The sequence below is a fragment of the Hylobates moloch genome, unplaced genomic scaffold, assembly GCF_009828535.3.
Source record: "Hylobates moloch isolate HMO894 unplaced genomic scaffold, HMol_V3 SCAFFOLD_20, whole genome shotgun sequence".
NCBI lineage: Eukaryota > Metazoa > Chordata > Mammalia > Primates > Hylobatidae > Hylobates > Hylobates moloch.
The window spans coordinates 18,110,285-18,121,825 of NW_026652295.1; the positions used below are offsets into that span (position 1 = coordinate 18,110,285).

The 11,541-nt window shown below is 38.6% G+C and overlaps 1 non-coding gene across 1 annotated transcript; it reads left to right on the plus strand.

Annotated features, from left to right (window-relative positions):
- Nucleotides 1-4,050: 4,050 nt before the first annotated feature.
- Nucleotides 4,051-4,122, plus strand: TRNAQ-CUG (transfer RNA glutamine (anticodon CUG)). Its single transcript has one exon. It is a non-coding gene; the product is annotated as a tRNA-Gln (tRNA).
- Nucleotides 4,123-11,541: the final 7,419 nt, after the last annotated feature.

An 11,541-nucleotide genomic window follows, 5' to 3' on the forward strand; every position in this document is an offset into this window, starting at 1 on the left:
CTAGGTTTTGCTTTTCTCTAGTATTATGTAGATACCGTCTGACAAAAGGAAACTCTTTGCAATGAGAGGAAGAAAACAATTCTTTTGGTGGGTAGCTTGACGATTCCATTTGGTGACAGAATAGCCTTATTGGGACCAGGCAATTCTCTATAAGGCTGAGTATGCTGGGTCTTCAGAGAAGAGAGGACAACTGTGTATGAGACAAGCAGATATTTTTTTCTACTCCTGGATGGAGTAGGAAGAAGGGACAGAACTATAGGCAACGGAGAAACTGAGAGGGGGTTAGAGAAGATAATTCCCAGGGCATATCCTGACGAATTGCAAGTAAATGGATGTTTTTCTAGGGCTGATCAATGGCACTTGCTTAACTACCTTTGTCATGTCTGCTTCTCAACTGGAGAGAAAACGATGAAGTGGAACAGTGAGAACTATTTAAACAGACAACTGGGAGCCAGAGGCTGAGTAACATTTAGATCTTCCTATTTTTCTAAGGTCTGTTGGAAAAAAAATATCATGAATCTGAATACTAATTTTTTAGACATGCAAAGTTACCATTTAAGCCAAACTCAATGTCTTGTGACAAATTTGCTCCCTTCTGTCTAATATCATTATCTTTGGTTTTAAAAAATAATCAGAAAAATTGTGCTCATTGTTTCAGAAGCTATCAGGAACTTCAAGGCATCATAGAAATTTGGCATTTAAATGTTAGAATTTAAGTCTTGTACCTAATTCCCTACTCGTCATGCCTGGTAAAAGGTCATTTAGATTTTGCTTGAAGGCTTTTGATGATGGGGAAGTCACCACCTCATAATAAGCAATCCAGTTGATTTGATCTTTGGGCAGTTCTAACTCTTAGAAAATTCCTTCTTCACTGAGCTGAATTAAGCCTGTATTATCATCACTGATATGTAGCATCATACCAATGTTCCAAGTGTCGTACCTAGTGGACATAAACCATAGGTACTCTTTATTTAGCACCATCTATAAGTCAAATACTTACATGATAGGTGCTGTATATTAATATGTACTTATGATTAATCTTTACAATTCAGGAAGGCAGGAGTATCCTTCCTATTCAATAGGTAGGACTGAGAATTACATTCATGTTTCAGAGATAATAACTGAAAAACTGCAATTTGAACCTTGGTCTATATGATGCCAGAGTTTGAATGATTGCTACCATGCAACACTGTCTAGCTAAGAATAGTCTATTTTTTTTTTTTTTTTTGAGATGGAGTCTTGCTCTGTCACCAGGCTGGAGTGTAGTGGCAGAATCTCGGCTCACTGCATCCTCTGCTTCCCGGGTTCAAGCAATTCTCCTGCCTCAGCCTCCCAAGTGGCTGGGACTACAGGCACATGCCACCATGCCCTGCTGATTTTGTATTTTTAGTAGAAACGGGGTTTCACCATGTTGGCCAGGATGGTCTTGATCTCCAGACCTCATGATCCACCTGCCTTGGCCTCCCAAGGTGCTGGGATTACATACTTTGTTTTTACCCGAAAGGTTTAAATAATAGAAGACCATGCTGTTTTTCACTGTGCCTACCTTCTGTTCCCTCCTCAGCAAGCAAATAGCATTAGATTCTTTGAACCAAAATCATCTGTTGAATATTTTTGTTACAAAGCTCTGTGCCAGCTGCTCTAAACAACATGATTTTTGAGTGGGAATTTGGCTTCTTAATGAATTAACTCACAACCTAGTAGCTACACCAGAAAGTAATACTATTAAGGACTATTTTTGTGGGACAAAGCACAATGGAATATGGATGATGAATAACCAGGTCCATCGAATGCTCTGCCTTTGGAATCATTTTGTTAGTTCATAGTTTTTCGTCTCTCTACAGCTTCAATTTTCACTTTCTTGATGTTGCCTTTCTGCTGGAAATAAATAGATACCTAGTCGGCAGCTCGACAAATGGTAACATCTTTCTCTTTCTTTGTTCTGGTGGGCAACTAGATTTAAACACAAGATTTAGACAAGCTAGCTGGGAAATTTCTATTTATCAGTTGAGTTAGATGTGCATCAAGGCAGATGGTCCTAAAGAGATAGAAGTGGAATTGAGAAGTCTCCATTCTTGATGAATAGAGTCTGTAGAGGCAATGTGGCCAATGGGGTCTCACTTTTAATCACAGATTTTTAAGTTTTAAAAGTTAGTTTACTTATATTGATACTGCAGAGCAGGCTCTTGAATAACAAGTGATAAATAACTGTATCTGTAGGCCTTGAAGATTTCTGCAACACCAGGCATGGGCTGTTAAATGGAACTTTCATTGTATTCCCCATCTTGTGATGCATAATGGGGTCTTATGTTAGGCGAGAGACATTGTAGATGAGTGCACACTACGACATTTATGGGAGCAAGAGAGTACATTTATATCATATTTCATATATATTTATGCCTTTGAACTCCTCATGGACTTGTTCTTAGACTTTTGACTAGAAATAAATTCTTCACTATTTAAACAATGTTTTCCCAAACCTTTATGTATCTAGCACCATCCAATTTCTTTTTTATGCCTTGTTATCTCATGGATACAGTGGGAATTGAAAACCAGTGTTTTTAATAAAAAGGTCTTATATTGGTGAACAGGGAATTGAGGACTTGGAAGCTTCTAATTATGTAGCACAGGCAATGAATGCAGGCTGCCTCTGAGTTTACCCTGGTTCCTTCATCCAGCCTGGCAGGCACTGTGGAGGGGCCTTGCACACTCTGTGCTGGGAAGGCATGGGGCGGGGAGAAGAATCTTTTACTGGGCAGGCAAGAATAAAAGGGGTAGAGAAAAAAAGGCATGTGATAAAAGCACATAAATCTGTTTAAATATATTCTTAAGATTGCTTTAAAATATTTGGTTCTGGCCTTTCAGAAGAGTCTTGGGGTTTTCAGACTTGAGGCGAAAGGATGATTGTATGAGTCAAGATGCCTCAGGAATGTTATTTGTAAATGATAATTTCTTCATTAGTTCTCATTAATTCATTCATTCTGCCAATATTTGCTGAGTGCCAGCCACTGTCCTAAAGCTGGAGTTCTAGTGATGAACAAAATTGACACAGCCGCAACTCTCATGAAATTCTAGAGACTGTCAGAGGCGTGTGGCCTCTGATCTCACAAAGTAGAAAGAACTCAAATGTCAGATAAAAAGACATTTATTTTTGGTTAAAAATATTTCCTTTAAGAAACTATCTCCACGTAGTGCAATAATGTCACAGGATTTTAAGACTGAAAGGCTCATGAATTCATGTGATAAATATTTATGAGCTACTATCTTACAAAGCAGTGCTACTGTCTCAGCTAACATTGTTAAAATGGTCAAGACATACAGGTCAGGTGTCCCCTCTCCCTTGAAGGATGGGACTTTACATACCTATGCTGTGGTTCAGGATGTGTTGATTGTGTATTTTGATCTCAGATAGCAATCTCCTCTCGCTCCCCAGTAATTTCTGAATTCTAGACAAAGCCTTAACATAAGCTCCAGGTATTCACAATTTGTTGTCTGTCACATGGGATGTCATGGGGTTGTAGCTAATAGGAGAGGAAGAATGAAAGACAGTGTTAAAGTTTATTTATTTCGTTGTCTCATTTGCAAACAAGTTACCTGAACTCAAGACAGCGGAAGGCACATAGGAGTGATAAAGCCAGGGCCAGGCTGTCCAGTTTTCAGGCAAGTCACCTTTCTGGCTCATCATCTTTGTGTATGGCCATTATGATATTTCTTTGGAATAAAAATTGCTTACCAGGATAAAGGGCAGGTCTTTGTCTCTCTCATTTACCACTGTATCCCCAGTGTCACAACAGTGCCTGGTATGTAGCTCAATGAATGTTGGTGAAGGAATTAATAAATGAATGATATAAAGGCTTTTATCACAATTAAGTACAACTTAGAGGATATAATAAGTCAATTAATCCAGCTTTGCCAATAACATACAAAATCAATATGCATGTAGAGTCTGTATTTTTCAATGGCTTTACTGATCTTTACTATGAGTGTCTTATTAGTCATCTGAATCCCTTTCTGCTGCCTGTATTTTCAGAATAAGACATCAGGAAGGAGGGTTCCATGGTGTAATGGTTAGCACTCTGGACTCTGAATCCAGTGATCTGAGTTCAAATCTCGGTGGAACCTTTCATATTGACTGGATGCTGCGGGAAGCTAAGGTGGGCAGATCACTTGAGGCCATGAGTTCCAACCCAGCCTGGCCAACATGGTAAAACTGAAAATACAAAAATTCAAAAATTAGCTGGGCATGGTAACAGGCACCTATGATCCCAGCTACTTGGGAGGCAGAGGCTGCAATGAGCTTTGCCACTGAACTCCAGCCTGGGTGACAGAAGGAGATTCTGTCTCAGAAAAAAAAAAAAAAAAAAAGGTCTATACAATTGGAAATTATTATTTCATCCAACAGGCAGTTGGTCATATACAGAGATTCCAAAGGAATTCCTTACAGATTCTTATTTTTAAAATAACACGAGTTAGGAGAGGACATAGGATGGTTTAATTCATGCCATGTACCCTGGCCCATAGACACTTTTCACAACTAGACTGACACATTAATAAGTGCAGTGATGGGCTGTATAATGAGATTTCAGCCAATGATGAACAGCATGTGTGGAGGTGGTGCCATAAGATTATAATACTATATTTTCACTGTACCTTTTCTATGTTTAGATACACAAATATTTACCATTGTATTCCAGTTGCCTACAGTATTCATACAGTACTATGATGTACAGAGCTGTAGCCTAGGAGCCATAGGCTATACCGTGTAGCCTAGGTGTGTAGCACAGATGGCTGTGCCATCTAGGTTTGTGTTAGTACACTCTATGATGTTTCCACAACAATGAAATCATGTAATGACACATTTCTGAGAATGTATGCCTACTGTGAAATGGTGTATGACTGTAAATGAAATCCCAGAATGGAGAAGGTTGCTTATGTAAAGAAGATTGCTGTTTAGCTAGAAGATGCAGTTGATAAATACAGCAGTTATTTGAGAAAAGAGAAAGGGCTCAGTTTCTTTGGGATACTATGCTGGCAGTTAAATAATCTGTTTTTAATTTTGTCTCTCTTATGTAATGACCCAAAATGAAGTATTTCTTGGCATATGCACTGAAGAGAAAGGTTCCAGCTTGTCCTATGTGCCACAGACTATTCCAGGTTTATTTCACCGCCATTCACAGTGTCCAAAGAATGTTTGGGGTTATGAATGGAAACAGTTAAAGAATAGCCTATTATTTATGCACCTAAGTTAGCTGAAAGTAGACACCATAAAACATATTTTGGAAATGAAATATGTTTTTCTCTATCAAAGTTATCTAATAAGGTACAATTATACCCAAAGGCAGTTGGATTTGATTTTTATAAATGATAACATAGCAGGGACCCATGTTCAAGCAATTTGGACTTGATGTAAGTCAGATGTCTAGATAATTAAATGATGCAAGTTCTAAGTCTAGGCAAATCATTACCTGATTTAGTAACCTTCTATGCTCCTTTGCCTGACTTAAGAGTTAGGAGACAGTATATTTTGTCTCTATTCTGCCAATAACATTCTGTATGACCTTGGAGAAGCCACTTAGATACTCCATGTCTTAATTCACTTATTTATAAAATGAAAATAATAACCACACCAAGGCCACTTATTACAGGTTGAATTGTATCCTCCAAAAATATATGTCGAAACTCCAACCCCAGACACTATGAATGTGACCTTATTTGGAAATAAGGTCTTTGGAGATGTAATGAAGTTAAGATGAGGTCATTAGAGTGGACCCTTATCCAATTTGACTGCTTTCCTTATAAGAAGAGGGAAATTTGGCCACAGAAAACACACAGAGAGAACTCTATAAGACAACAGAAGAGAGATTGCAGGGATGCAGCTGTACACCAAGGGATGGGGCACCGATGGCACCAGCGCAGCTGGGAAGAGCTGGTGTAATGGATGCTACCCGGAGTCTTGGGAAGGATGGGAAGGATGGTACCCGGAGTCTCGGGAAGGATGGGAATCTCGGGAAGGATGGGAAGGATGCTACCCGGAGTCTCGGGAAGGATGAGAAGGATGGTACTCGGAGTCTCGGGAAGGATGGGAAGGATGGTACTCGGAGTCTCGGGAAGGATGAGAAGGATGGTACCCGGAGTCTCGGGAAGGATGGGAAGGATGGTACTCAGAGTCTCAGGGGCAGTATGGCCCTGCTGACACCTTGATTTTGGACTTCTGGCTTCCAGAACCGTAGGAATATAAATTTGTGTTGTTTTAAGCCACTCTATTTGTGGTAATTTGTTACAACTGCCTTGGGATTTGATTTTTATAAATGATAAATAGGATTTTATTTTATCCAATCAAATATGATAAATTGCCTAACTAATAAACTAATAAATTGCCTAACTCACAGGGTGGTATGAAACTAATAAATTGCCTAAATCATAGGGTGGTATGATATGATATTAATACTATATGTAAAAATATTTCTACATCTATTAGAACAGGATAAATTGCTGTAGCAATAAATAGATCACTTTATCTTTCTTAACCCCAAGAGATATCCAAAAGGAACTACTCTAAAGCAGACAGTGTTAGGGAAAAGCCAATGAAAAACTGTTAGAAACGCTTTTTATGATTAGAAGAAGATTTTGTTAACAAGATTTTCCTTGAACCCTGAAAATACAGCATTTCACAAACATGTTGGAACAACCATTTTCTGCCTTCTTTGATTTTTATGTGTTTAAACCATTTCTTTCCCTGAGTATATGAGTTTTCTTCAAGGAAACTTGAGTGCCTTATTCATTACACTTAGAGTGTTGGCTTTGCCACAGGCTACACAACAATCAGAAAATAAAAACGTAGAAAAACTTTAAAAAATTTTTATGATCCTTAACCACAAAAATCCCCTCCATAGGTCTGATTCTCCATTAAACACCCTCAAACAAACCAAGGTAATGAAATTCTATCACACTGTAGTCATTGCACAATTATCTCTGTTAACCTAAAAGAATCATTAGTCCAAAAAACACATTCAGCATTTAAAAAATTATGTTGAGCTTTAGAAGGTGTTGTGGCATATTGCCCCCTGTATATACACAGATTAAAGGAGTGACTATTGTTTTATATGTATATATACACACAAACATATACACATATGTATATAATAATAATTATTATAGATAATTGTTATTAGTTCCTTTTTATTTTTCAGAATTTTCTTCTACTTCTATTGGTCTAATCAGGAGAGAGTTAAATGTGTCAGACTGAAAACTGGAGAAACTTTGGAGGTCATCAGTTTTAAATCCCCTCATTTTAGAGATAAGGGAAGCAGAGCATAGCTTTTCAGTGACCTGTTGAAGGTTGCACAGGGATTTGGTGACAGAATAGATTTCCAGTTGCCTGACTTCCAGTCCGGCGCTCGTTCTTCTCTAAAACCATAGTGGTCACACAGACTTGTATTAGTTCTTGGAACTCTCACTAGCTCTGTGACCTTGGATGAGACTCTCAAATTCTCTAAACATGCCTTTACTTGTTTGTAAAATGAGAATAAAAAACCAGGCTGGTAAAAGCTGGAGTACAGCCCAAACAAAAATATGCAGGCCACACAGTATTACCCAAGCTGAAAAAAGTTCAGCTTCCCACTATCCCATCCCCACACTACATCAATGACTACTTGTCCCTCTGTCTCAGCTCAGTCATCAGTTTCTGGGGCATTTCTTCATTTACCCTCGGGGGACTTGCACAGGATCCTTCTTTCTGAGCTTGTAGTCCCTGGGGCTCTGCCTAGTGTATATGTATCACGTTGCTCTAGTCCAGTTGCCAGGTTACTGAGCTGTAGGTACTTGATAGCAGAAACTATTTATACTCACTATTATACCTTGGCACTTAATACAGTTCTTAACAAATAGGAATTGCTCAATGAATGATCAATCGATAAATAACAAATACTAGGGGTAGATATATTGAAAATAGGTCTGTATTCTCGTGGAAGGAATTCCATAGCTGCTACCAGTGTAAAGGTTGGATGAGCTCTCACACATCGTATGGATCATTTTTTGCAAGTGATTTTTTTAACCTTTGTAATTATATTTTGCTTAGGGTACTGATAAAATGAATTTCCTTGTAGTGCTTGAGCACATAGTGACTAAAAGTGGAGCAAAGATAGCTAGTTTAGAGCAATCATAGTTTCACTGCAGAAAATTCAGTTTAGAATCATGTCCTTGCTGAGTATAAGCCATGGCATACTGTTATTTGTAAATAAACTGAAGATGCATGAAGTGTGAGAAGTGTTTGTAGAAGAGGTGAAAGAGCTCCAAGATTGTTCTCAAATTTCCTGGGCCTGAGTCTGCGTTTCAGTGTCCTATTAATAATGCAGGGATAACAAGTCCACCTCAAAATTTTTGAGGAGAATCAATAAGAAAATGTTCATGAACACACCTGTGAATGGGAGGATGTATAATTATTAGTTTGATTAGACAACTGGAGAATAACCATGAATTCCTCTGCTTGCTTTAGTATCCAGGACCAGAAAATTAAGAAAATTGGCCATTTAATCTTATTAAAGACTTGGAATCTGTTGACAGTATGCTAGGGTTTGCTCAGCCATTGATGCTCAGTGACTCTGTGGGAATGCTCCAGGCAGAACTTGGCATGGACAGACGTTAACTGCTAGAACATCTGATGCTAACAGTAGAGATCTGAATAAATAGTAGCACTCTTCCTTTGATCCTCGAGCTCTGTTCTAACATGCATTTCAGAGGATTAAAGCCTGAAAATTTCAAATTATTTCTTTCCAATGGACCTCTTATCTGCATGGTTCCTGAAACGTGAGTTTACGTCTGCCCCAGGATACATGGAGTTGAAGGTCATAATGCCAATCACACTTGCCTGAGAAATTCAGGTAAACTCTATTGTTGTGCATAGAGTTCTTCTGAGGGCACAATACCTCAAGCCAGGTCCCATGGACTGCTCTGTGAAAGGTCCCATACCAGTGGGCTGAGGCAATGGTTTTTAGAGGCAACAAATATCTCCAGCTATTACTAAAACATATTCTGAGAATGATACCATTTAGTCAATCTCACGATTATCAAGACAGAGTCTCCTCTATCATACCCATCTTGTCTTCCAAGAACACATAAGACCTTCAGACTTATTTTTCCTTCAAGTATTCTTTAGTTTAACCCATTGTAGAGAAGTAGTTTATGAGTTGGTTAGAAGAGACACAGCCACTACCACTAACACGCACACCTGATATAAAATTCTTTATTTCTTTATTTTTTTTTTAAGACGGAGTCTCGCTCTGTTGCCCAGGCTGGAGTGCAGTGGCGTGATCTCGGCTCACTGCAAGCTCCGCCTCCCAGGTTCACACCATTCTCCTGCCTCAGCCTCCTGAGTAGCTGGGACTACAGGCGCCCGCCACCACGCCGGCTAATTTTTTGTATTTTTAGTAGAGACAGGGTTTCACCGTGTTAGCCAGGATGGTCTCAATCTCCTGACCTTGTGATCCGCCTGCCTCGGCCTCCCAAAGTGCTGGAATTACAGGCGTGAGCCACCGCGCCCGGCCACCTGGTATAAAATTCTAAGGATACTTGGCATATTTAGCCAAAGATACAGAACTTCCCGTAAGTGAGGAGGGTACACGTGTACACCATGTAGGATCAGATGCAATGCCTCTTTAGACAAAGGGTCTTCTTTTGTCTCCAGATGCCATAGCTGCTGACATTCTCTAAATAGGTGAGATCCCATCAGAATTGAGAAAGAAGTCGAATTCGTGCTAGGCTACTGCCCTTTCATGTTCGGGCTTAAATTTTCAATTCCTCAATTCTGGGAGAACTTATGTTAATCATCTATGCCTTCCACTTAAAGGAATATTTACAAAACTATGTCCTTCTGATTCTCAAACCAAATATATCATCAACAAATCCACATCCTCATCTAGGCAACAAGAATAGATTAAGTATTCCTTGAACAAACATGTACATTTTCAGCTTCTTGGTGTCCTAGAAATCTTAGATCCTTTATACCTGTTGAAAAATATTCTTTGGTGGGACTTGTAACAATGAGGTGGGAAGCATCGAGTATAATTTTCCCATAAGTAGAATTTTCCCATAAGTAGAATTATAGGGGTGACTATGTTACTTTGCTCTCTGCAGAATGATACCTTGGAGAGGGTTCAAATTCCCATCCCTCGGCAGTTATTGTATCTCCCAGCCATGGGCATAGAGGATGGGAGATGCTGCGAGTTGTGAAGAAATCATTCTACTTAGTCTATTGCTGACACTTGCTCTTTTGGTTTAGAATGTACAAAAGAGGATTTTCTTTGTTACCTCCCTAGAGCTGTCTCTCATTTTTTAGAGAATGCGAAAGTTCAAGGAAGGTTTTTAATATTTTTATACTAATTTTTTGTAATACATTTTCACCATTTTTACAGAAGTTTCATAGAATAGGACGTATAGATTGCCTCATCTCTTTGTTTTTAATTTTTAGATAAAACCAGGTAGATTTCCAATATAATGACTGTTTAAAAATCTCTCTCTCCATATATTTTATCAACTGTTATATAAAGACATTTCTCTTTTATATTACAGATGAGACATTATAGATTTCAGCAATTTTTTTAATGTTACATGGGATTTAGTCATTTCAATTATGACTTAATATTTGAGTAATGCCACTACTCTCCAAATCTTCTATAATTACAATTCAATTTGTCAGAATTTACTTAATAGCCATGTGCCTAAGCATAAGGGAAACACTTGGTCTGTTTAGCAAACCTTCTGTCGGAGCAGAAATACAAGAAGATTGTAGCTGGTGATTACTGTTTTAGTGTGGGTAGGGTGTGCCATATGATGCAAGATGATTCCTGCCAACTAAGTCAGCAAAGGATTTTGTTTAGCAGAATTATGTTTAATAAAAGAAAGAGTTTTGATAAATAGTCTTGTCTCAGATGGATTAAACTATTGATTTACCAATACTGTTCCTATCTTGACCCAAGGGGACACAGTGGATGCCACTTAGAATATTACAAACCCTCTGCCATATGCATGTTGTCTAGCCCATGCTTCAACCCTATCACCTTTCAGCAGATTGCTTTAGACAAGAGATCTCATGGGCAAGGAATCTGCAATGCATATAAGCTTACTTGCTGATTTAATACAAGAGAGTCCTAGACATTGACCTTGTCTTGAGTTATTCTAACTTGGCAGGGCTGTAACACTGCAAAGACCTGCAAATCCCTTTTTAACAAGGCTACCTGAACCAAATGGCACTGATCCAAATACATGAAAATTTAAAGACGTCCAGGAGATCAATAGCTTACAGTATTAAAGAGTAGGAAGACTGACACTGCACTTAACTCAGGTCTACTTGTTTATCCAGTCAAGGATTCTGTCTTCAAGCATAATAGCTGCTCTGTTATCACTTTATAAATTGCTGTGCATATCATTTCAGTAATGAACTGAGAGAAGGCATTCTGTTTGAAGATGTTAAAGATACCAAATGCCCCACTAATATCCCCAGATGTTCAATTATTTGAAGGAAATTATTTCATCTCTAAGCAGGTT